Here is a 27150-nt window from a genome sequence, read left to right on the forward strand (position 1 = left end):
ATGGATTCTGTTCGTAGTGGAGGAGTAAATTGAAATTGTTTGATCTGATTATCGTAACATCTGTGTTATGCTTGCTGTTGCTGCTGCAGGTCTAAGGATGTTTCGATGCACAGCCCGAAATATGTATCGAATTTTTTCTTGGAACTAACTTTTGGTCTCAGAAAGAAAATATCTTCTGATCGTGATTGCCTTCGTTTTGAAATTTTATTTGCTGCTTAATATTTTATTAAATTTTTACAAGAATAAAATGTGTTATAAAATGTAGTGAAGAATAACTAAATTGGGATATTTTTGTAGATATTTTTCTGGTAAGTGGATTCTATGATAAATTCGATTATAATAAAAAATATTATATAAATCTCGTGACGTTAATTTTTTAGGTTGCAACAAGAGTAGTTAAACAATTTTTATTATTTTATTACAAAGAATATAACATATCAACTTAAAATATTACCCAATTTACTCTAAAAAAATTACGTACTTAATAAATGTTTTAGTTCTAATCAATTACAACTTTATATTAACATTGTATTTTAGACTCCCCTTGATATTATCTTCAATATGAGCATGAACATCCTTATAATATTTTAATTAGTCGATCAATTTATAAATTTCGTCACAATAATATTATATATAATTAAAGTATTTTATTCTTTAGAAGTTCAAGCCTAACAAAATCTTGAAAAATTCGTCAGTGTCCGGACAACGGTAAAATTTGGAAGGTTAACGTACATAGCAGTAGGAGAGGTGTCCAAACAATTGCCATGCTTATGTTTATGTTTTTTTTTTGTCCCATTAAGGTGTGCAATCCATCAACAACCAGTGGAGATGGGCATGGGTCGGTTTCGGCCAACCTAATCCGAATCCGATCTGATTTTTTTAAATAAAATTTGAACTCGATCTGATCCGACTCGAAATAATAAAAAATATTATTTTTATTCAATAAAACAATGATTTAATTGAAAAAATAATATATATAGTAGTATTATTGTAATTATTCATAAATATATAACGTAAATTTTTTTTCCCGGGTCAGATATTTTTCGCCTTAAACCCAAATCCAACCCAACCCGAACATCATCTTTAAAAATCCCAACCTGACCCGACCCGAACCCAATTTTTTTAAAAAACCCCGCCTCGATCGGATCAAATCGAGTCAAAACTCGTCGGGTTCGGGTCTCATGCCCATCTCTAAGTGAATCCAACCACTTTAAATTAGACAAACTGAGCCTAAATTTTCAAAATTTAAATTAATAACTAGATTTTAACTTCATATCATTATTATTTATATCTTTTAAAAGTTTTCTTATAATTTATTTTTTAATAAATACGAACTGATTAAATGGTAGTATTTATTTTTTAAGTAGTATTCGTTCTAAATACTCTCAACTATTTAACAATGAATGCTCAATCACCTTGAAGCAATCACTGGTGCTCGAACTTGTGACCTCTAAAAATAATTACAATTCTTTTAACCATTGAGGTAAGTTGATTCGTGCATAATATAATTACTTGAACATGAATTCTGTCTAAAAGAAATAAGATTTCATTTAAAGGTGGTGATCTGTATATCCGAATGGCACAGTACTTGTTTGCACGACCCCAGATTATGAGAGCAATTCATAGGTTGGTGTTCCATCGTGGGAGCTTGTTCTTCAATACTTATGGTTTTGATCATCAGCAGTTCCACCAAATGACATTCACGTGAACAAAATATAAAAGTAGATTATAATTTAGAGATTAACATAATATTTTTGCCAATATTCCTTACACTTTTATCATCTTCCAATTTCGGTTAAAAACTTCAGATTTTGTGTATCTTCCAATTTCGGTTAAAAACTTTAGATTTTGTGTAACAACCCGAAAATTTTAAAATAATATTTAATTGGGAATTGAGGTTTTAATTGTGAAAATTGGTAAATTTTTGGGGACTAAATTGAAAGATTTTAAAATTTGTAGTTTGTTTTAGAGTTAAAGAAAATTCAGGGACCAAGCCCTGAATTTACCCAAAAAAAAGTAGGTAAGTTTGGTGTATATTACGGTTCCAGAAACCAATTCCTCCCAAATTCCCTCTCCCAACCTCAACTTCCGACGATGATCCCGACGCCGTCCGAATTTCGATCGCCGTTTTGAAAGCACCATCGTGTTCGTTATCCAGTCAGAAACAATCCCCTCAATTTAATTGAAGCGAAACGCTGCCAAACGTCGTGAATTTCAAGTCAAAGCATCGACGTTTTTTTAGCTCAATCGCCTAGAAAATCCTAAATTCATCGCCGATCGTTGCTCCGTTTACGACACCTCCTGCACCATCGTGTTCCTTGTGCCGTTCCGAGTCCGCCGGTGTCACCCTAGGTCTCCGTCGACGGCGGCGCGTGGGGAGGTGAAGCGGTCAAAGTTTCCGATTTGATGAAATCGAGCTCTTCACCATTCAAAAATTTGAACCGATCTTTGTAAGTATCTCAAAATCGCTCAAAATAATTTTTAAAAAATTTTTCGTGATTTTTAGAGCCCCGTAGGACACCTCACGCACCCACACGCACCTCCGCAGGGCGAGTGAAAGCTAGAAACCGGTTTAACCGGTTTTGACCAGTTTAACCGGTCACGACCCGGCCCGTTAACCCGACCCGTTAACCCGACCCGACCCGACCCGTTGACCGACCCGACCCGTTGACTGTTGACCGGTGCTATTCTGGGAATTTATTCGATTTTGGTGCTATTCTGGGAATTAATTCGAAAAGGGGTGCTATTTCTGTAAAATGGTTGATAGTTTGTTGACCTCATTTGACTAAAACTTTGACCGGCTATTAAACTATCGTTAATCTTTTCCGAAAATACCTATCCTGACAGGTTTTGACGTCCCGAATCCGTTTTTGGGGTCCGTTTCACCAAATTCGAACCCGAAAGTCTCCAAATCGTCAGTCAAACCCGTTGACTTTGATTTTGACCAAGAATTCAAATTTTTGGAAAGTCATACTTTATGTTTTTCAACGTCCTGAATCTGATTCCGAAGTCCGTTTTGCCAAATTCTGACCCGAAATTCCCGAATCGAGCTTGTAAACCCAAAAGGCTTAATATTTTAATATTTTGATTATTTAATTGAGATTTGGTCAAGGATTTATTCAATAAAAATATTTTATGAAGGTACTCGTGTTTCACTTGAGCAAGAATCAATTAGGTCCGGTGTTATTCGTTCATTAGATCAGCCTGAACCGCGTACTACGAGAATTACCCGTAGGTTTCCGTATATTATTTAAATAATATTTAAATTATTTATATTAGGATTCCAATATGGATTTTTCCAATTCGTAGGATCTAGCGCTGCAGCAGAATGTGATCGACAAACCCAGTAATAAGCTTCCCTATCTGATTTCTCAGACTGTTACAGGTGTGTTTCCCGACAGTGTTAATTATTTCTGTTTTAAAATATACATCTGAACATTATGTATCTGATATCTGATTTACTGCATATTTCTGATATGATCTCTGGTTACGGTATTTTATACCAATTTTTCGAATATTGATTATACGATATCTGAAATTCTGTATACTATTAATTTGTCTTCTGATTTCCGTATTTCTGTATATGATTTTTAAGCATGAACACTTTTATGTTTTAAAAAATTAATCATTGTTTTCATTCAAATACATTCATGAACAATCATTGGAGGGGTATTGTTGAAGGAAGTATATCCGCAGGTTCCTCGGCTTTGTGTTCGGGGCCTTATTTGACATGTGGGCTGGGTGTATGGTTCTGGGGAACCTACACATTCTGATGTGATGGGCTGGGGGTAGTGTTCATATATTTTTTTAAACGACATGATTGCATAAACCGACTTTACTGGAATATTTTTATTAGTATGTTTTTATATACACTGTATGGAACACACTGGGCTTTTCGCTCATTCTATAGTTTTTACCCTTTTTCAGATAACAGGAGACCATAAATTAGCAGATTTGGTATAAGGGAGATCAACTACTTATTTTGTACGAGCATATATCTCTATATGTTTTTCGCTGTATCTGGTGACATGTATTTGTTATCGTTTTTGGATATATTTGTATTATTATTATTATGTATTGTAAGATATATATAAAAAACCTCTGAATGGGACATGTGACCACTTAGGTTTGGGTTTAACTTACAGACCGGGTCTGGGGGGTTACATTTTGTGGTATCAGAGCCTTCGGTTTTAAACACTCGGACTGTATATGGGTCTTAAACTTTGGATTTTTAAGAAATTTTGAAGAAAAAAAAACGTGTCACCATATGTTATGATTTAAAAGTTTTCTTGAGATCCCTGATGCTAATCTGACATATGTTTCAAATTCTTTCTGTAGAGCCTTATAGATCCAATGATGAATGCTGCTAGAGGTCGTAAGACAGGATGTGGACGTGGTAGAGGGCGAGTCACTCGACCTTCGGTTACGATAGACGATCCGATGTCACCATGTGATCCTCCTGTTCCGCTAGTAGATCCGACTCTTTCTCAAGATGAACAGTTTACTCCTGTGAGAGATCCTCCCGTCACTGAGGATGAGGATACTGAGATGAATGAAGACGCCATTAACAGAGCTATCTTCCGCATTTTTCAGAGAGCTGCTAGAGCCCCTAGTAACATGATTACAGTGGAGATTTCAAATTCTTTGGTCGCTGCTGGTGTAATTCGTTTCGAGGGTATTACTGGTGGACCTCCGACAGACGCTGAGTATTGGCTGGAGGACACAGAGAGGATTATGGATGAGATGGACCTCAGACCTGAGCAAAAGTTAAAGGGGGCCCTAACTATGTTGAAGAAAGAAAGCTTCAGATGGTGGCAATCAATTTCTGGTAGTATTCCGAGAAACCAGTTCACATGGGAACTTTTTAAGACACGTTTCCGGAGTCGCTACGTCGGAGAGAGATATCTGCAGGAATGACGCCAGGAGTTTCAGAAACTGGAGCAGGGTAATATGACTGTTATGGACTACGAGGTTGAGTTCATCCGATTGAGTCGCTATGCCCCTGGACTTGTTAACACTGAGGCAGATCGATGCTTGAGGTTCGAGAATGAACTCAGGTATGAGATCAGGAGTCAAGTCGCTACCCATCGGGAGAGGAATTTTGACGCCTTGGTTGAGATAACCAAGACTGCTGAGGAAATAGAGCGATTGTGTATATAGCACAAGAGAGATAGTGATCGAGCCCAGAACCGATTCAAGAGGCCTTCTGGTTCTGTTGATTCTTCTGTATATCCTAGCAAAAGAGGTAGGGGTGATTCCTTTCAGAGAGGCGGTGTGAGTGTCAGACCTGCTGCATTTGGTTCTTCAGCTGTTCAGCCTTCTAGACATGGTGGATCTTCTGGGTTACAATCTTTGCGGACATGTGATTATTGTGGGAAACATCATCTTGGGGAATGCATGAGAAAATTTGGCACCTGTTTTAAATGTGGTTCTGGTGACCATTTTATAAAGGATTGTCCAATGTTAGTTACTACAGTTCAGACACCAGCTCATATTCCCGCTCGTACTCAGAGTACTGTTCAGACTCCTGCGGGTGGTTGTACTTAAGAGAGAGCACCTGGATCGGCTAGCAGAGGTCGAGCATCTCAGAGTAGGGGTCCAATCAGATCTGAGGCCAGACAGCCTGTATTGGTTTATACTGCCAGACTTCGACAAGATCGTGATGGGCCTAATGTGACTGCAGGTACTGTTACTATTCATTCAGTTCCATACTTTGCATTGTTTGATAGTGGCTCTACAAATTCCTATGTATCACATTCCGTTTCTAAGGGTCTAAATATTCCTGTTGAGAATACTGAGCATTCGGTGATAGTTCAAAGTCCCTTAGGCAAATCCATCGTGTTGGATCATATTTTTAGAGAGTGCCCTATTGAGATTAATGGGGAGATTTTTCTGGCTGACCTGATGGAGTTACCTTTTGAAGAGTTCGATTTGATTCTCGGCGTAGATTGGTTGGACAAACATCGAGTAAATATTGATTTTGAGACTAAGAGAGTTGTTCTGAAGACCCCAGATAATCGAAAGATTGTAATGATCGGGGAACGATGTGGATTTCTGACGAATGTTGTGTCTGCCTTGGTAGCAGAGAAGATGATCAGGAAGGGTTCCGAGGCGTTTCTTGCTTATATTTTGGACACTAGGAGATCTCAATCAGATATTGAAGGCATCCGAATTGTCAAGGAATTTTCCGATGTTTTTCCCTAGGAGTTACCTGGATTACCTCCAGATAGAGAAGTCGAGTTTGAGATTGAAGTCTATTCTGGTTCCACCCCGGTTTCAATGGCTCCTTATCGTATGGCCCCAAAGGAGCTTAAGGAACTGAAAGTCCAACTCCAGGAGTTGTTGGACAGGGGATTTATCCGACCCAGTGTATCACCGTGGGGAGCCCCATTTCTCTTTCTCAAGAAGAAAAATGGGACATTGAGACTCTGTATTGATTATTGGAAACTGAACAAGCTCACGGTTAAAAACAAATATCCTCTGCCCAGGATCGATGATCTATTCGACCAATTTCGAGGGGCTTCTATCTTTTCAAATATAAACTTGAGATCTGGTTATTATCAACTCAAAGTGAAAGATTCGAATATTTCGAAGACTGCTTTCCGTACTCGATATGGGCACTATGAGTTTTTAGTGATGTCATTCGGGTTAACTAATGCCCCTGCTGCTTTTATGGGTCTGATGCATAGGGTGTTTCGACCTTATTTGGACCAATTTGTAGTTGTATTCATTGATGACATACTGGTGTATTCTAGAAGTGAAGCAGAACATGAGGAGCATTTAAGGATTATTCTTCAGACTCTAAGGGAGAATAAGCTATACGCTAAGTTGAGCAAGTGCGAGTTCTGGCTCAGCGAAGTGACTTTTCTTGGACATATCGTCTCTGCTGATGGTATTCAGGTGGATCCGAGCAAAGTGAAAGCTATTCTGAATTGGAAGCAACCCAGAAACATCTCTGAGATCCGTAGTTTCTTGGGCTTAGCTGGTTACTACCGTCGTTTCGTTGAGGGGTTCTCCCTTATTGCAGCTCCTCTGACGAAATTATTAAGGAAAGATGTTCCATTTGTCTGGTCTGAGGACCAACAGGCTAGCTTTGAGAAATTGAAGACTGTTCTAACTCAAGCCCCAGTGTTGATTCAGCCTGAATTTGGGAAGGATTTTTCTGTCTACAGTGATGCTTCTCATTCTGGATTAGGATGTGTCTTGATGCAAGATAGGAAGGTTGTCGCTTATGCATCATTCCAGTTAAGGCCGCATGAGCGTAACTATCCTACTCACGATCTGGAATTAGCTGATGTGGTTTTTGCTTTAAAGATTTGGAGACACTACCTCTATGGAGAAAAGTGTTATATCTATACTGATCATAAGAGTCTGAAGTATCTGCTTATTCAGAAAGAATTAAATTTGAGACAGCGTCGCTGGTTGGAGCTTTTAAAGGATTATGATTTTGAGATAGAATATCATCCAGGGAAGGCTAATGTAGTGGCAGACGCCTTGAGCCGTAAGGCGATATCAGATCTCAAAGCCTTATTTACCAACTTGAGCTTATTTGATGATAATAGCCTGTTAGTAGAGTTACAGGGTTAAACCTACTTTGGCCAAGGAAATTAAGGCCAAACAACTCCTTGATAGCTCGTTTCTTCCCATTATTGAATTAGTTAAACAAGGATCGAGTTCGGAGTATACTGTGGATCAAGATGGTATTTTGTATTTTCACGGTCGTTACTGCATCCCTAAAGATGATGAGTTGAGACAGATTATTCTTCAGGAAGCTCATAGTAGTCCTTATGCTATGCATCCCGGTGGGGACAAAATGTACAATAATCTCAAAGAGCGCTACTTTTGGACTGGTATGAAGAAGAATATTTCAGATTTTGTGGCAAGGTGTTTGACTTGTCAACAGGTTAAGGCAGAGCACCAGCATCCGTCTGGATTGTTACAGTCAATTAAGATTCCTGAGTGGAAATGGGAGCGTATTACGATGGACTTCGTTCCTGGTCTTCCTCTAACTCCTTCCAAAAAGGATTCTATCTGGGTGATTGTTGATCGACTCACCAAGTCAGCGCACTTTATCCCTATTCGAGTTAATTATTCTCTGGATAAACTGGCTAAGTTGTACATTTCTGAGATCGTTAGACTTCATGGTGTTCCGTTGTCTATCATATCTGATCGAGATCCGAGATTCACTTCCAGGTTCTGGAAAGCTTTGCACGAGGCTCTGGGTACTCGTTTGAATTTCAGTACAGCTTTTCATCCTCAAACTGATGGACAGTCTGAGCGAGTGATTCAGATGTTGGAGGATATGTTGCGAGGTTGTGTGATTGATTTCCGTGGTAGTTGGGAAGATTTCTTGCCATTAGCTGAGTTTGCTTACAATAATAGTTATCAGGCAAGTATTCGTATGGCACCGTATGAGACTCTATATGGACGTAGATGTCGTACTCCTATATGTTGGACAGAGTTGCATGATAGAAAAACTTTGGGTCCAGACTTGGTTCGAGAGACTGAAAATACTGTCAGACTGATCCGTGATCGCTTAAGAGAGGCATTTGATAGGCAGAAGTCATACGCATATAAGCGACGTAAGGATATCGAGTTTGAGGTTAGAGATCAGGTTTTTCTCAAGGTATCTCCATGGAAGAAAGTATTGAGATTTGGACGTAAGGGTAAACTGAGTCCACAATTTATTGGACCGTATCGTATTCTGAAGAAAGTTGGACCTATTGCTTATCAGCTTGAGTTGCCTTCCCAGCTCAGTCGTATTCATGATGTTTTTCATGTATCTATGTTGAGGCGGTACCATCCAAATCCAGATCACATCATTCAGGTTGATGAGGTAGAGCTGAGACCTGATTTGTCATATGAGGAGGAACCTGTTCAGGTTTTAGAAAGGGATGAGCGAGTTCTTCGGAATAGGCGTATTCCAATGGTCAAAGTTCAGTGGAGTAATCGTAGCCCCTCAGAAGCTACTTGGGAGACATTGGAGTCAATGGAGGTTCAATTTCCTCATCTGTTTTCATAAGGTAAATTTCGAGGATGAAATTTTTGTAGAGGGGGAGAATTGTAACAACCCGAAAATTTCAAAATAATATTTAATTGGGAATTAAGGTTTTAATTGTGAAATTTGGTAACTTTTTGGGGACTAAATTGAAAGATTTTAAAACTTGTAGCTTGTTTTAGAGTTAAAGAAAATTCAGGGACCAAGCCCTGAATTTGCCCAAGAAAAGTAGGTAAGTTTGGTGTATATTACGGGAGTTGGTTTCTGGAAATCAGAAACCAATTCCTCCCAAATTCCCTCTCCCAACCTCAACTTCCGACGACGATCCCGACGCCATCCGAATTCGATCGCCATTTTGAAAGCACCATCGTGTTCGTTATCGAGTCAGGAACAATCCCCTCAATTTAATTGAACGAAACGCTGCCAAACGTCGTGAATTTCAAGTCAAGCATTGACGTTTTTTAGCTCAATCGCCTAGAAAATCTAAATTCATCGTCGATCGTTGCTCCGTTTACGACACCTCCTGCACCATCGTGTTCCTTGTGCCGTTCCGAGTCCGCCGGTGTCACCCTAGGTCTCCGTCAACGGCGGCGCGTGGGGAGGTGAAGCGGTCAAAGTTTACGATTTGATGAAATCGAGCTCTCCACCGTTCAAAAATTTGAACCGATCTTTGTAAATATCTCGAAATCGCTCAAAATAATTTTTAGAAATTTTTCCGTGATTTTTAGAGCCCCGAAGGACACCTCACGCGCCCACATGCGTCGCCGCAGGGCGAGTGAAAGCTGGAAACCGGTTTAACCGGTCACGACCCGACCCATTGACCCGACCCGACCCGTTAACCGACCCGACCCGTTGATCGACCCGACCCGTTAACCGTTGACCGTTGCTATTATGGGAATTTATTCGATTTTGGTGCTATTCTAGGAATTAATTCGAAAAGGGGTGTTATTTCTGTAAAATGGTTGACAGTTTGTTGACCTACTTTGACCAGAACTTTGACCGGCTATTAAACTATCGTTAATCTTTTCGAAAATACCTATCCTGACTGTTTTTGACGTCCCGAATCCGATTTTGGGGTCCGTTTCACAAAATTCGAACCCGAAAGTCTCCAAATCGTCAGTCAAACCCGTTGACTCTGATTTTGACCAAGAATTCAAATTTTCGAAAAGTAATACTTTATGTTTTTCGACGTCCTGAATCTGATTCCGAAGTCCGTTTTGCCAAATTCTGACCCGAAATTCCCGAATCGAGCTTGTAAACCCAAAAGGCTTAATATTTTAATATTTTGATTATTTAATTGAGATTTGGTCAAGGATTTATTCAATAAAATATTTTATGAAGGTACTCGTGTTTCACCTGAGCAAGAATCAATTAGGTCCGGTGTTATCCGTTCGTTAGATCAGCCTGAACCGCGTACTACGAGAATTACCCGTAGGTTTCCGTATATTATTTAAATAATATTTAGATTATTTATATTAGATTCCAATATGGATTTTTCCAATTCGTAGGATCTAGCGCTGCAGCAGAACGTGATCGACAAACCCAGTAATAAGCTTCCCTATCTGATTTCTCAGACTGTTACAGGTGTGTTTCCCGACAGTGTTAATTATTTCTATTTTAAAATATACATATGAACATTATGTATCTGATATCTGATTTACCGCATATTTCTGATATGATCTCTGGTTACAGTATTTTATACCAATTTTCCGAATATTGATTATCCGATATCTGAAATTCTGTATACTACTAATTTGTCTTCTGATTTCCGTATTTCTGTATATGATTTTTAAGCATAAACACTTTTATGTTTTAAAGAATTAATCATTGTTTTCATTCAAATACATTCATGAACAATCATTGGAGGGGTATTGTTGAAGGAAATATATCCGCAGGTTCCTCGGCTTTGTGCTCGGGGCCTTATTTGATGTGTGGGCTGGGTGTATGGTTCTGGGGAACCTACACATTCTGATGTGATGGGCTGGGGGTAGTGTTCATATATTTTTTTAAATGACATGATTGCATAAACCGACTTTACTAGAATATTTTTATCAGTATGTTTTTATATACACTGTATGAAACACACTGGGCTTTTCGCTCATTCTATAGTTTTTACCCTTTTTCAGATAACAGCAGACCGTAAATTAGCAATTTGGCATAAGGAAAATCAACTACTTATTTTGTACGAACATATATCTCTATATGTTTTCCGCTGTATCTGGTGACATGTATTTGTTATTGTTTTGATATATTTGTATTATTATTATAATGTATTGTAAGATATATATAAAAAAAACTATGAATGGGACATGTGACCACTTAGATTTGGGTTTAACTTACAGACCGGTCTGGGGTTACATTTGGACTTAAATTTCCCAGCTTCGAAAGCTAATTAAGAGCCACCCTTTGTTTCTCTTTTTGCCACAAGAATGGCAATGTAAATTCAATATTGTTGGGGATAGAAAACGATTCACTAACTTGTAAACAATTGGGAGCATCTAAACTAAGGGTGGGTATTTAAAAAAAAAATCATGGTGGGTCTTAAATCCATTTCAATTCCGAGTTTAGTTCAAAGAATTCTTCCTTAATCAAACAATTTATTAAGTTGTTGAATGTCGATACAATGTTTGCATCATAATCAATAGAGGTGAGAGTTGGATCGAGTCGAGTAAAAAATTTCGAGTTATTTGAGTTGAAGAGTCCTATTTTACAACTTAAAGTTGACTTCAAATCTTTTCGAGTCGATTCGAGTTGAATTTTCAAGTTTATGTTTAAATGTAATTGTAAATATTTATAATATTATGGTATTATTTGATTTCATTTTAAATGATTTTTTATAACTATATACAATACATATATTTTTTTCATTTTGTGTTCATATGTGATATACATATATTATACAGAGTTGAGGGACTCGACACAAACTTGAAAATCAATATTCTAATTACTAAAAATTTCGAGTTATTTGAGTTGTATTCCACAACTCGATTTGAACTTGAAATTTTTCCGAATCGAGTTTATGAAATTATAACTCAAAGTTAATTTGAATCGAGTTTTCTCGAGTCAAGTCAAGTCAAATAAATCGATTTTTCGAATCGAATCGAGTTTTGTTCACCCCTAATAATCACCATTTGTTTAAATTACTATTGTTCCAAAAATAGAATTCTTTTCATTCAATTTGAGACTTGATGATGAATTTCATATTTATTAATAAAATAAACTTTTTATTTAGATTTAATTATTAAGAATTAAATTAAAAATTAAAAATATTATAGACAGCATAAATGTAAGAGCTTACGTCCTTTAAATGATTCTATCGCGCGGCAACTAATTTAAGATAAGATAATTTTAATCTAAAATATTATTTTATTCAATCTAAAAAATTAAACAAATTTATAATGGTTTTCATTGTAATAAAAAATATTATATTGTTATGGTTTTAGGATTTATAACTGAAAAAAATTATACAAATTTATATAACCAAAAATGTTACGGAGAAAGATAACATTTTTTTTGTTCAGCATAAAAAGTTATTTGTCTAACCTAAAAAGATACATTCTTAATAATATTTTTTGTTGCAATTAATTTCTGTCGTTTTTAATCTTACTTTAACGAATTGTAATCTAAACTCTCCTGGAGAGCTATTACTTTTTGAATACAATTAATTATATATATATATATTTAATATCTTATAACCCTTTAATATTATAGCTTAGCTAATAATTTCCAAAAAATACTATACTTTTAATATTTATCAAACAATAAAAAGTAATTTACCAAAAATCAAATTCTTTAATATAAACGAAACCTATCAAAACATGTTATTTTATATAGTAAGAAACTATGATAAAAATATTCAACACAAACCTTACCACCTTTATTCATTTAGTTCATTTTTTTCAACAAATATAGCTATTTTATATAATATTCGTGGAATAAAAAAATGTACAAACGAATTTAAAATGTTATTATATGTCTTTTATTATAAGAACAAATTGCACCATCTTAAATTTATTTATGAATTTTTATTTAATTACTAATGTCTAAAATATTTTTTTTTACAAAAACTCAAAAATTTTATTATAAAATAAAAATACTATTGATAGTATAATAAACAATAAAACAAAATGAAAAAAATGCCAATGACTGTTAGACCAAGTTCAAGTCCTACCACCGTTATTATTGGTGGACAATATGTAAATTCTTATGTAAATCCCAATTGATTTTTAGGTATTCTCTAACCCTGAACTCGGAGTATCACCCCGACTTAAACTTTTATGTAAAAAAACAATTCCTTTGTCTCATTTATATTGTTCTTTATTGATTTTTTTGTCAAAATTTGAAAATTTTGACTCATTATTATTTAAAAATATAGTTTAAAAATTTTTATTTGAAAAATTTGACTCATTATTATATAAATTGGTCGAGCACCAGCGACTGTAGCAAGATGATTGAGCCTTCATTGTCGTAAGGTTGAGAGTATTTAGAACAAATAATACTTTTTAATTACCTTAGTTTAATTAGGGATGGCAAAAAAAAACGAACCGTCGGGGAAAACCAAAAATCGAATTAAACGGGTCGGGTTCGGGGATGATAAACGGGGACGGGAAAAATCGAATGTTTTAAACAGGGACGGGGACGAGTTTGGTAATCCCCGCCCCGATTACCCGATACCCGATACCCGGCCCGATAAATATTAAAAAAATTATTTTATTTATATATATAATATTAATAAATTTAATTTAAATTAAAAATATTTATATAATATTTATATATTTAATTTAAATATATATACCCGACCCGATACCTGACCCGATACCCATTTAAATAACCGTTTATGCTAAATGGGGATACCCGTTTCCCCGCGATTTTTTCTGTTTACCCGATGAGGATCCCTGTTTAAATCTCTGCGGTTTTTTAAGCGGGGACGAGTACGAGTCTTTTAAACGGGGACGGGGACGGGGGACCAATCCCCGGCCCGAAACCGCCCCGTTGCCATCCCCAAGTTTAATCAATATATATAATAAAATTTAATTTCAAATATTTAAAATAATCATGATCAAGGTTTAAAAATTTGACTTCTAACCAACGGGAATTAGTTCAAGTGGTAAGCAGCTTGATATCGTTTAAGCAAGATCTCAGGTTCGAGTCATTGTGTATGCAGAAAATCTCCGCTGGGAGACTTACCCACTAAAGCCAGGTGTGCAACCCGGGTCGGTCCAGATTAATCAGGGTAAAGCATTGGAAATGGAGGCAACCAAAAAAATTTGTTGACTTCTAAAAAATTAATAAATAACATTTTTAGTGAGATACATGTAATATATATATATATATAACAAATCATTATATAAATATATGACTTCTATAATCAATTAAAATACAAAAATTGATTGACATTTTCAAATCATAATGGAATCAGAATGAATGGTAGTAAAAGTGGTCCTTACGGAATCAAATATTAAAATAGAAAATTTATCTGTCACACTCTCATGCTTAATAATATTAACGAAACTATAAAGCTTTTTAAATGCTTGCACAACTCTGGCTTTATAGAACAGCCTCTAAAGTCTCTTGGATTTCCAACAAAGTTTACCATCATTAATTAATTTGTGTTCACTCCAACACTGCACAGTTCTATCGTGGACCCCTTTGAAGTACTATTACATAAAAAAATTCCTTTTTTTGACAATTTTCCCTTTATTTTTTAATTTTATGAAGAGGCTGAAAAAAATAAGTATTATACTAAATAATCATACTAGAGGTTATATGTATTAGTTCAAAAATAATAAAAATATTTTAATTAAAATTTTAAAAATAATGCATTAATTAACAATTTTTTGAAGAATTAAATGTAAGTTCATGAAGGAATTAGCGAAATTGACTGCATGTTTTTGATCGGTTTACATGTCGGATCTCTGATGATTTAATGTCCTGTTTCTCATTTGGGCACTAGTTCATCGATATTTGTCTTGTTTTTGTTACAAGTGGATCGGAATATTATATTGCAGCCGACATCATTATTTGCTAATTCCGATGTTTAATTAGTAGTATCTTAGGTCGTCTCCTGCCCTCATCTCTACTCTAGAGTATCTCTATATCTACTCTAAAGATAAAACAATAATTAATCGCTAGCGCTATCTCTACATTACCATCAACTTTACTTTATTCATAATATTTAACTATTATAATATTAATTTTACAAATATAAAAAAATCAGAAAAAATAAAAAAATTACAAAAAATTACAAAAAAATTCCGAAAAATTACAAAAAAATTAGTATTATTATTTATCTATTTTATAATTTAATATACTTTAATTAAAAAAACAAAATGTAGCGCAAGCTACAGTACCGTGCTAGATGTGACGCATATCTACTGTAGCAATGTATCTGAAGCAGGGTTGGAGAGCTGCATTCTCTCTACTTTGGAGAAATTCTCCAATGTAGAGAAGAATTGGAGATGGTCTTAGGGAACTGTTGTTTAAACACTCCATGATGTGACAAGAAATCCGATTGTTTTTTTTTCCTATTTTGGATATTCTTAGGATATTGAAAATGGTGAAGATCTGTTGCATTGGTGCTGGTTATGTCGGTGGGCCGACGATGGCTGTTATTGCTTTGAAATGCCCCGAAATCGAAGTGGCTGTTGTCGACATTTCCGTCTCAAGAATCACTGCCTGGAACACTGATGCACATCCGATCTACGAGCCCGGACTTGATGAGGTGGTGAAGAAGTGCAGAGGGAAGAACCTCTTCTTTAGCACCGATGTCGAGAAGCATGTTTCCGAGACTGATATCGTGTTCGTATCGGTTAAGACCCCGACAAAAACGCAGGGTCTGGGAGCTGGGAAAGCTGCTGATCTGACCTACTGGGAGAGTGCTGCTCCTATGATTGCTGATGTATCGAAATCTAACAAGATTGTGGTTGAGAAATCAACTGTTCTTGTTAAAACTGCTGAGGCAATAGAGAAGATTTTGAACCACAACAGCAAAGGCATCGATTTTCAGATTCTCTCGAACCCGGAATTCCTTGCCGAGGGAACTGAGATTAAGGACCTTTTCAATCCTGACCGTGTTCTTATCTGAGGGAGGGAGACCCCAGGAGGTCAAAAGGCGACTGAAGCGTTGAGGGATGTGTATGAGCATTGGGTCCCCGTGGACCGGATCATATGCACCAACCTCTGCAGAGCCATTCGAAGCTAGCTGCCAATGCCTTCTTGCCACAGAGGATCTCTTCGGTTAATGCTATGTCCGCATTGTGTGAGGCAACAGGTGCTGATGTAAGTCAAGTGTCTCATGCTGTTGGGAAAGACGCAAGAATCGGACCCAAGTTCTTGAATGCTAGTGTCGGTTTCGGTGGATCGTGTTTCCAAAAGGATATTCTGAACTTGATCTATATTTGTGAATGCAATGGCCTCCCAGAAGTTGCCAATTACTGGAAACAAGTCATTAAGATTAATGACTACCAGAAGACTCGGTTCGTAAACCAAATTGTTTCCCTGATGTTTAACACTGTTTCAGGGAAGAAGATTGCCATCCTTGGATTTGCATTGAAGGACACTGGTGACACTCGTGAGACCCCAGCTATCGATGTGTGCAAAGGGCTGTTAGGCTATAAGGCTCGACTGAGCATCTACGACCCTCAAGTCAACGAGGAGCAGATTCAGAGGGATCTTGCAATGAACAAGTTCGACTGGGACCATCCGATTCATCTTCAGCCTACAAGCCCTACTTCGATCAAGCAAGTTAACATCGTTTGGGATGCGTAAACGGAAACCGAGGATGCTCATGCGGCAACCCTCTATTACCAAAGGATTTATGACAACATGCGGAAGCCTTCTTTCATCTTCGACGGCTGGAACGTCGTGGACGAAGGTAAGCTGAGGGCGATCGGGTTCATTGTCTACCCCATTGGCAAGCCATTGGATCAATGGCTTAAGGACATGCCACCTTTGGCATAAACTACACTTTTGAGAGACATAACCCGATTATACAATTTTATATGCACCACATTTTTATTTGTTATAGTTCTAAGATTCTGCTTTGAGTTGTATCGAGTTATTTACATGACACAGTAGTGTCTGGCTCTATGTCTTTAATCCGTAGAATATACATGATTTTATTGTTGTTTTATGATGATAAAAACTTTACTGTTGAATTATATACCGATTATCTTATTCTTGAATTATTGAAGTAGAGATGTGTTAGTGTTCCTTTAAACAGATCAGGTGGCAAAGCTTTTTAGCGTTATATTCTCGTTACTCCAATGTAACACCCTGGACCCAATTGGGCCTAAAATGTCACACTGGGTTATTAAGACAACCCCTGGTTTCCAAAACTTGTTAATTTTTTTCAAACTTACTGAATGGTATCATAATAAAACATAAATAAATGTTATAAAAACATTTTATAAAATCGGAGCTTTCAAACGTATTGAATGGTATCATAATAAAACATAAATAAATGTTATAAAAACATTTTACAAAATCGGAACTCCATGACACAATTTAAAAACAAATAAATACATATTGACGTTTACAACTTAAATACATAAGTAAAGGTCTATGATTATATATGCCCACTAAAACTACCGAACAATACTTTGTCAGAGATGCTGGAAGTCTTGTTTCGATGGTTCCCTACGAACGGCCCAACTAGAAACTTGCCAATGGAAAACATCTGAAGGCTGAGATTACAAAGCCCAACAGTATAATCGCTAACCTATAGCAACATAAGAATTCATAAAAAAAACATGCTGAAGACATGGTACTAAGCAGTAGGCATATGCATGATCTAGGTCAAGTGTTACCTACTTAAGCTTTATTGTTCTAACTCATATGTAGGGGTCTCACGCTTCCCTTAGTCCTCTTCTAAGGGCCTTTCCATGAGTACACCTCTAAAGGGTCTCTAACCCTAATGATTTAACAAGCTACACATTATATGAATGTGAACATGACATACTGTGCATTATCTGAATGCAACCTGACTAGTATTTGGTCTCACATAGCTCTCAGACACTAGTTATTGATGGAACTTCGGTGTCACATAGCATCGGTGTAATTCCCATAAACATACTGAATGATGTCCTGGTCTCACATAGCCTTCAAGAAGATCACTGAAGGGAACCCGGTGTCACATAGCATTGGTATAATTCCTGCTCAAATGAAGCATTGGCTCGGTCTCACATAGCCTTTAAGTCAATCTTTAGCATATCTGACATAGTGAACTGATGGGACGTGCATGACTGACATAACAAACATGGAATAAGTCTGGTGGTGTGATTGAAGGAATTTATGTGCATCGGAAGCTTACCCAACTGAACTAACTGACATAATTACCCATGCATATATAAAGCCATAGGCTATATAATACTGACGTCGCTAACCTACTCCTCACGAGTTTTCAGGTCTCGCACCTAGTTAGCCCCTGAAATGCCTAGCACACTGACAATGTCTCATTAAAACAACTAAGGTAACATAGATTTACCTTAACATGGTTGGACTCACTAAAGTGAAGTGAATGCCATCCTTGTTATTGTATCGCTCGATCTTTCATCTAGAACGATATACGAATGCTTACTTATTAACTATGGGACTGGTTAGTCCAATATTTGGCTAGGGTTCGTTTCTGAGTAACGATACCCCTTTTTGATCTTATCATACTTTCCTTCAGATCCTCTTGAACCGAAAAAGATTGCTTACTTTTCCTGGGTTCATTGAAATTCTCAAAACTCGTATTTTCTGTTATTACTGAAACTGACTTATTCCTTACACCGCTTGTAAGTCACCATCGTCGACGATCCTAGTCCTTAACAAATCCATATACGTCATCGAATGAAGATATTTCGGTGTATTTCCCTTACTATAGTTTCATCCATTGTAACCCAACTTTAAACACATTTCTTAGCACTTATTATAGTGTTTTATGCATATTCGATCTCATTTATGGTCATACTATGGGTCTAGGGCCGCCGAGCAACATTTTTGGCCAATTTGGACATTTTGGGCAGGGGTTTTGAAACCATCTTAGGGGGTTTCAAAACCTCTTCTACAGATTGCATTCTGGACAAGGGGTTTCAAAACCATCTCTGGGGGTTTCAAAACCTTTGCTGCAGATTTGCCTTTTTCTTCCGAGAAAGCTCTCCAAATCACTTCAAAACCTTTCAAGGTCTCCAAATGGTTAATAAAACTTATAGAGCTTAATTATGGTCATCTAGCACTATAAAAATACGAACTTTTTTTAAAAAAATCTCATTCATGGAAAGAATCAAACATAAACCCTAAAATGCTTAAATACTCAAATCTTGACAAAGTATTGAAATTTATGAAATCTTTATACTCCAAAGGATTAGAAATACACTACCTTAATTTTAGAGACCTGAAATAAAGCTTCTTTGTCAAGAAATCACCCTTCTCAAGGTTTGGATGATGAATACTCCTCTTTCTCTTTAACCATAACTTAAACCAAGGCTTGATTCTTTAAAACTATGCTACAAGGGAAGATTAAGAATGAAAATGAAACAAGAAAAAGGTTCAAGACTTTATCTTGGAGCTATGGATACTTGGAGAAGACAAAGGATGAAGAAATTGAGAGGAAGAATGAAGAGAAGAATAGTGGGAAGGAAACCTACTGTCAACACACAAAATATCTTCAATTTCCATTTATGGTCTAATTGCTCTTTAAGTCCCTTGCATTTTGTCTCATAATAAAAATTACCATTTTATGGCTAATTAGGCCTCAAAATCAACACAATTAAGCCCAATAACTTAATCTATGAAATCTACGGGGTCTATTTACCACTCAGTAAACCCGAAACTACTAGCCCATCATTTGTGGTGTTACATCCAATCCAAGGATGATTAACTTCTCTTTTTTCCCTCATATTTTAAATATTTATGAAGGTAAGGATTAAATTGAACATATGGTGGATTTTGGAATTCGAATTGTAAAGTCTAAAGAGCTTAAGGACTAGTGGTGTAATTTCACTAAAATGTTCTAGAACGCTAAACAAACATGTTTGTAAATGTTAAACAAACATATTCACGAACACTAAACGAACCGAACACTAACACCTTTAAAAATAAACAAATGAACACGAATACAATCATATTAGTTCAAATCTGATTCATTTACACCCTTATAATCATTTAGTGATGTAAATGAACTCGACCTGAATGAACAAGATTATTTTCGAGTTTGTTTGTTTATTTTTAAGGTGTTTGATTCGTGTTTGTTTAAATTTTTAATATCGTGTTTGTATTATTTGTTTATTTTTGAAGGTATTCGTGTTTAGTTTGTTTAGCATTCACGAACGTGTTCGTTTATATATCAAGAAAATAGTAAAATTACACAACTAGTTCTTAAGCTTCAAAGTTTGAACTCCAAATTTTACTTTGTCTTCAATTTAGTCCCTACCCTCACCGATATTTAAAATGTAAAAAGAAAAAAAAGAAAATGAGAATCAGTTAAATTAGCTTATAAACGAGCTTGTTTGTAAACATGAACAAACGAAATACACATTTGTCCATGTTCGTTCATCAAATAAACATAAAACTTTTAAGGTAAACCACATGTTTAATACCTAATTACTTGTGTCCAGTTATTGTACCTAAACTTTCATTTTTTTTAAAATCATATTTAATGTTTACTTTTTGTTTAATTTAATTACTTAACATTAAATGCTTAACAGAACTATTGTACATGGAACTTCTTTATGGGTAAATTATATTCATTACTCAACCATCTTCTCACTCTATTTTTGTTATTGAAGTTTAAAAAAAATTAATTTAACTACTCAACTTTCAAATTACTCCAAATTTAATCACTCTAACTTTCAAATTTAATTTTTTTTATTTTAATTATATATTACTACCTCTACCCCACTAAATCTATTCTTGCTTGACTTTTTAAAAGTCAAAATTTTTAAAATCAACAACCAGTTGATCTAGTGGGATGAGGCACTAGATCCCTTAAGCAAGGTTAGGGGTTTGAATACTGGTGATTATGAATGGAGTAAACTAGGTTATGAGGGTCACCCTTTCCTCTGTAGTACCCGATCTAAATTAGTCGATCAATAGATCAGATACTGGTGGTTATACCAATTTTTTTAAACTTTGACCATGATTATTTCAAATATTTCAAAAAATTAAAATTTATAATATATATATATATATATTTCAAAACTGTTTGATTGAATATTTTTAAAATATATGTTTTTTATACTTTTTATCAACAATAAATTTTAAATAATAATGAGTTAAAGTTAAAAAATTGACCAAAGAAAGCCAATAAAGGAAAATTTAAGAGGGATTATTAAAATAAAAAAATTCATGTCGTAAAAATTATTAATAAAATAAATTAGAGTGATTAAAATTAGAATAATTTGAAAGATGGGTACTTAAATTAAAATTTTTAAACTTTAATGGTCAAAATAAGAATGATAAGATAGTTGAATGATGAATAATGTAATTTACCCATAACAAATACCACATATAGTAGTTCCATTAAGTTTTTAACACATGGATGCCAAAATGAAACTTAAACTAAACAGTATGTATTGTTCTGAAAAAAGATGAATTATAAGTACTAAAATGAAACAAAAGTAATAGTTTAATACTAAATAAATAATTTACCTAAAATTGTATTCATAATCATTTATTTAATTTAATAAACGAATGGTCATAAAAAAACTAACAGAACCCTCTATTCATTTATACCCCAAATACATTGTATTTTAGAGAAGATAATTTAAGTTCAAATCTTAAGATTGATAATTTTAAATTAACTTTAAATATAAATAGAAAAGGTCAAAAGAAAAAAGAAAAAATACTTTTTAAAATATTATTATTATTATTATTATTTATTATTTATTATATTGTCTCGTACAAATTTTATCTTGCTTTTATAATTTTTTTATAATTGATTTTGTTATTGCTTCTCTGATTGATGGATGTGCAATTCTTTTTCCACCATTTCTATTTTCATTGAATCGGATGGGATGCTAATAGCAATAGGATGACTTATTTCATTCTTAAGATAAACTTAAGCACACGTTTGATTCATGTTAGTCCTTAATTCTTTTAATTACACTAATCTTTGTATCTTGATTTTTTCCATTTTGACAATATTACACTTTAAGATTATATTATATGATAGAGTTTGAGTCACGTTTTCTAAAATAATATTTATCAAATTCAAAAATTTATATTGACAAAATAATTAGAATTTAAATTGAGAAAATTATCAAGTTCAATGACTAAATGTTAATTTATCCAAAGAAAAAATAGGGTAAACTACACATTTAGTACCTAAACTCCAGTTTTGCTTCGTTTTAATACCTAAACTTTCATTTTTTCAAAATCATACCTAACATTTTCTTTTTGTTTTGTTTTAATATCTCACAGTTAAAAACATAACTACACTATTTATGTGACACATTTTTTATGGGTAAATTGTATCATTCATCAATCAACTATCTTCTCACTCCTATTTTAGTCACTAAAGTTTATTTTTTTAATTATATACTAATAAAATAATAATAATAAATTTCATGTCACAAAAATTATTAATAAAATATATTGGAGTGATTAAAATAGGATCAATTTAAAAGTTGAGTAATTAAATTGAAATTTTTTAAACTTTAGTGACCAAAATAGTAGTGAGAATATAGTTGAGTGATGAATAATACAATTTACTCATAAAAAAATGTAGTGTCGAACTTAACTGTTGGGTACTAAAATGAAATAAAAAGCAAACGTTGGGTATATTTTGAAATAAATGAAAGTTTAGGTATTAAAATAAAATAAATTTGATAGTTTAGGTACTAAACTTGTAGTTGACCCAAAAAAATAAATTGAGAAAACAAAATAAAAGCTCACATGACATATGGGACCAACCAAAATGTAACATCTTTGCTTATGAATATGACCATCGACCCCTTTTAGGGGATGTTTAAGGAAAGGCGGGCTAATATAAGGCGTTACCGGATACATTAAAATATAGTAGGTCTAAATCATGAAGAAATATTAAAAAATTTGGCAACCAACAAACTTAGCTTGTCGGTTTATGTCGATACTTTATAAAAATGTATCGATCCACATCAATATAACAAGAAAAAATATGAAAAAACCAGTCACGAAAAGACAAAACCGGTAAAGCGCTATCGGATATATTGAAAGTGTCGATACTTTAATATAAGTATCGACACATTGTGAATTTAAAAGAGAAGCAGTTTTAGCGCCTATAAAGTGTCGATACTTTATAAATATGTATCGATCCACAACGATATAATAGGTAAAAATATGAAAAACTGGTCTCTAAAGGACAAACCCGGTATAGAGCGACCGGATATATTGAAAGTGTCGATACTTTAACATAATTATCGACACTTTGTGAATTTAAAAGAGAAGCAGTTTTAGCGCCTATAAAGTGTCGATACTTTATAAAAATGTTTCGATCCATAACGATATAACAGGTAAAAATATGACAAAACCGGTCTCTAAATGACAAAACCGGTAAAGCGCTACCGGATATATTGAAAGTGTCGATACTTTAATAAGTATGTGTAATAAATTATCGATACTTTCAAAGAAATAGGTAATTATACTATCGAAAGTATCGACACATGCATAAAAGTATTGACATTTTTGTAGTTGTATTGATTAAATATAAATAACATATCCGCTGAAAATATAAAGGGCATAGTTAAATATCCTCTGAAAAATAGATAGAACGGACGAGTTTTTGAAATCGAAGCGTAATTGTTGCTGCATTTCAGAAGGCATTTCTAAAGCGAAGTTTGTTTGTTTGTTGCTGCAGTCGAATTGAAAAGTACGTTGTCGAAACACTAGTTTTTTATTATTAAAGTAATCGAAAATAGGGTTTTTATATGTTGTTTGGGGTTTTGGAGTAAAGAAGCATTTGGACCGATTATAGGTAGAAAGTGATATTATAGGTAAAATATAAATATCAATACTTTTATTAAATATTATAAGTAGAAAATGATATTATAGGTTATATAAATGTGCCGATATTTGGAGTTTTGAGTGTTCCCATTTGTTTGAAGGAAATAGAGATTAGGGATTTTGAGTTTGGTTTGGGGATTTTGAATTGAAGCCAAGAAGGATTTGGGACCGATGATATAATATTATAGGTAGAAAATAAATATGGATACATGTACATAATATTATAGGTAGAAAATGATATTTTAGGTTGTATAAATGTGCCGACACATTTTGTAGTGGTCATTCAAATTCTTTTGAAGAAAACCATTTTGCCACAAGAGTAGTTATCTATATTTGTATATTGAATAAATATATGTAACAAGTATTTGATTTGATTTGCGTAAACTGATATATGAAGGAAAAATGGAGTCAATGGGTGGAAATATTGTTGGTGGCACAGATGACTTTGAAATTGAGGTCGAGACTCGAAAGCAACCAAAGGGTAGATATATGTACTTCTAGTAAGTATCAATGTCTTTTTGTTATTATTGTTGAAATGGTAATTGGATTAAAGTATTTAAGAACTTTAAATTGATGACAAATTTTAAATGTTGACAGTATGACTGAATGCAAAAGGATGAAGAAGGTGGCGAACACATCGGTTCGGTATGTAAATTAAAATTGACATTGAGTATTATTTAGCGTTAATGTATTGATTAAGAAACGTTTATGCTTAATATTAGGTGAGAAATGATGTGTTGGAGAAATGGAATTCGATGGGTGATGCTGAGAAGGAACCTTACATCGCACAGTCAAAGATGGATAGTGAAGAATACAAAGAATGGAGGAAAGCACGTGAAAAGAAGGTATTCATTAAACTTGTAAATACGTTGATACAAAATATATAAGAACTATAACATTATATATTGTTAAAAAATGTAGGAAGTGTCGACAAGGTGCAACATTGAAAGGTGAATTCATTAATTAAACACCTTAAGGAGAAGGGTCAGTTGAATGTGTTGGGAGAAATGAGGCTTGGATCGTTGGTAGGAGTAAGGAATCGACCTATTCGGAGGGAATTGTGTCAATCCGTGATGGCGCAATTTGATGTCAAACAATGTATTGCTAAATATGGTGATTTTTCATTTCCTCTTGGGATCCCATGTGTTGCAGCCGTCTTGGGGGTAGGAAATGAAGGCAAAAGTGTTGTAAAAGTCTCTAAGAGTAAGATCTGGAAAGCACTTGCCTCCAAATATGGTTTGAAGCAGAAGGTGACATATGCTGAACTTGAAGAGGAAATCAAAAGTGGATCTTACGGGGGGGATGAGCTGAAGGCCCGAGTTCTATTATACCTTGTCGGGATATTTCTTTGTCCAATGGGTGATATGTCAACGAACAAGGACTATATGAAGCTCATTTGCGATCAAGGCTTGAAGGGTGAATTTAATTGGGCTGAATATGTCCATTCGAGATTGATTGAATCAATAATCACCTTTAAAAAGGGCAGCCAGAGATACCTCAAAGGGTGCATAGTAATCTTAGAGGTAAATAAGTTGAAGAACGTTTTTGTTTTTTTTATATAAAATGATAGTATAGTTATTATATAAAATTATAAATTTTATTATAAATGTAGGTTGCACTGTTCGATTTTTGGTCGGGCTGTGAGGTAGTGTTGGCTTATGAAAGAACCGGAGTGGCACTCATCCGTACATGGGGGAAGGAAGAGGTGGTTAGAGTGATGGAGAAGTTAAAGTTGGATAGACCGAGAAAGCAGGAAAGGGTAATAAATGTAATTAAATAATATTAAGAATATAATCAATGTCTTAATATTGTAATTTAATTTTGAAGGTTATTGGCAAGGAGGTAGTAGAGGCAGAGGAGAAGAAAGAAGAGATGGTTGTATTGGGGGATGACAATGAGGGAAAATAGAGTAAATTCGACATTTTGATGTCTAAATTGGCTGATATCAAAAAAAATCCAATTTGATATCATGCAAAGGCAATTAAGAGTCGAAGAGAAACTTGACAGAGTCGAAGAGAAACTTGACAGAGTCGAAGAGACACTTGAGAGGCATAAGGGGGAAGTAGAAGGAAAAATAGATGGAGTGGTGAAATAAGTTGAGGTGTTGAGGGGTGAACTTAAGATGGTGACGGGTGAAAAAATTGATGGAGTGGTGAAGGAGGTTGTGGAATTGAGGAGTGAACTTACGGGGGTAAAGGGGGTGGTTTATGAATAATTGGATGAAGGGGAAAAATTGAAGGGTGAAATAAAAGAGATGAAGAGCTATGTAGAGAAAAAATACGATGAACTGAAAAAATATGAAGAAGAAAAGAGGGAGGAAATGAGGAGGAAGGATGTCGATGTGATCTATACACCGGAGAGTGTTATAGATACAGATTTGGATTCGGAATGTCCTGTACCCCAGAAGAAGAAGCAGAAGGTAAGATGAATAAAAGAAAACTTAATTTGATCTTTATCATGTTGTTGTGACAAAAATTTGTATGCAAAATTATAGGTTGAAAAAGCGGATATTCCAAGCGGAATTGATGGTTTCGAAGCTGCAATTTGTGATTATTTATGGAATAGTGGGTTACAATCGGGGTAAGTGAAATATATTGCTTTATGAGTGATATTTAAATATTTCATGACAAGATATTAATCCTAATGATTCATACAGATATTCTATAATCTCAATGGGAAATCAATTCGCTAATGTACCTGACGTTGCAACGTTGAAGCCTACGGAATGGGTTGGCGGTGTGGTAAGTAGAAAGTACAAAATGTTAAAACCTATTGAATATGTTCTGATTGTGTAATTAATTTCGTTAGGTTATTGATTTGCTCGCTTGGACAGTATGCTACGATTCGAAAAAGTCACTCCAGAGGATTGGCTACCTCCATAGCACTTAGCGGTGAGTTAAATTAATAAATGTTGAAAAGTAGTGTTATAGACGGTAAATTAATAATGATTGTCGCTTAATTGCAACAACATGCGTTGGATGCCAACAAAAAATAAGTGTTGAGAGTATTGCTACTTTTTAGGGTCCCATATTAGGTAACTATGTGAAATTCACCGACTGTGAGAAGGTAAGACACCATACAAATTGCAAATAATGTTTTCGGATATAGAATGTTGAATTTTGTCAAATTGGGTGTAAAATTTGTTGCAGATCATGATCACAATAAACTACCTTAATTCATATTGGTATTTG

General features: G+C 34.8%; 1 pseudogene; it reads left to right on the forward strand.

Moving 5' to 3' along the window:
- Positions 1 to 795: 795 nt before the first annotated feature.
- Positions 796 to 17174, forward strand: LOC120122128 (annotated as a pseudogene).
- Positions 17175 to 27150: the final 9976 nt, after the last annotated feature.

The sequence above is a fragment of the Hibiscus syriacus genome, unplaced genomic scaffold, assembly GCF_006381635.1.
Source record: "Hibiscus syriacus cultivar Baekdansim isolate YM2019G1 unplaced genomic scaffold, ASM638163v2 tig00110384_pilon, whole genome shotgun sequence".
Lineage (NCBI taxonomy): Eukaryota > Viridiplantae > Streptophyta > Magnoliopsida > Malvales > Malvaceae > Hibiscus > Hibiscus syriacus.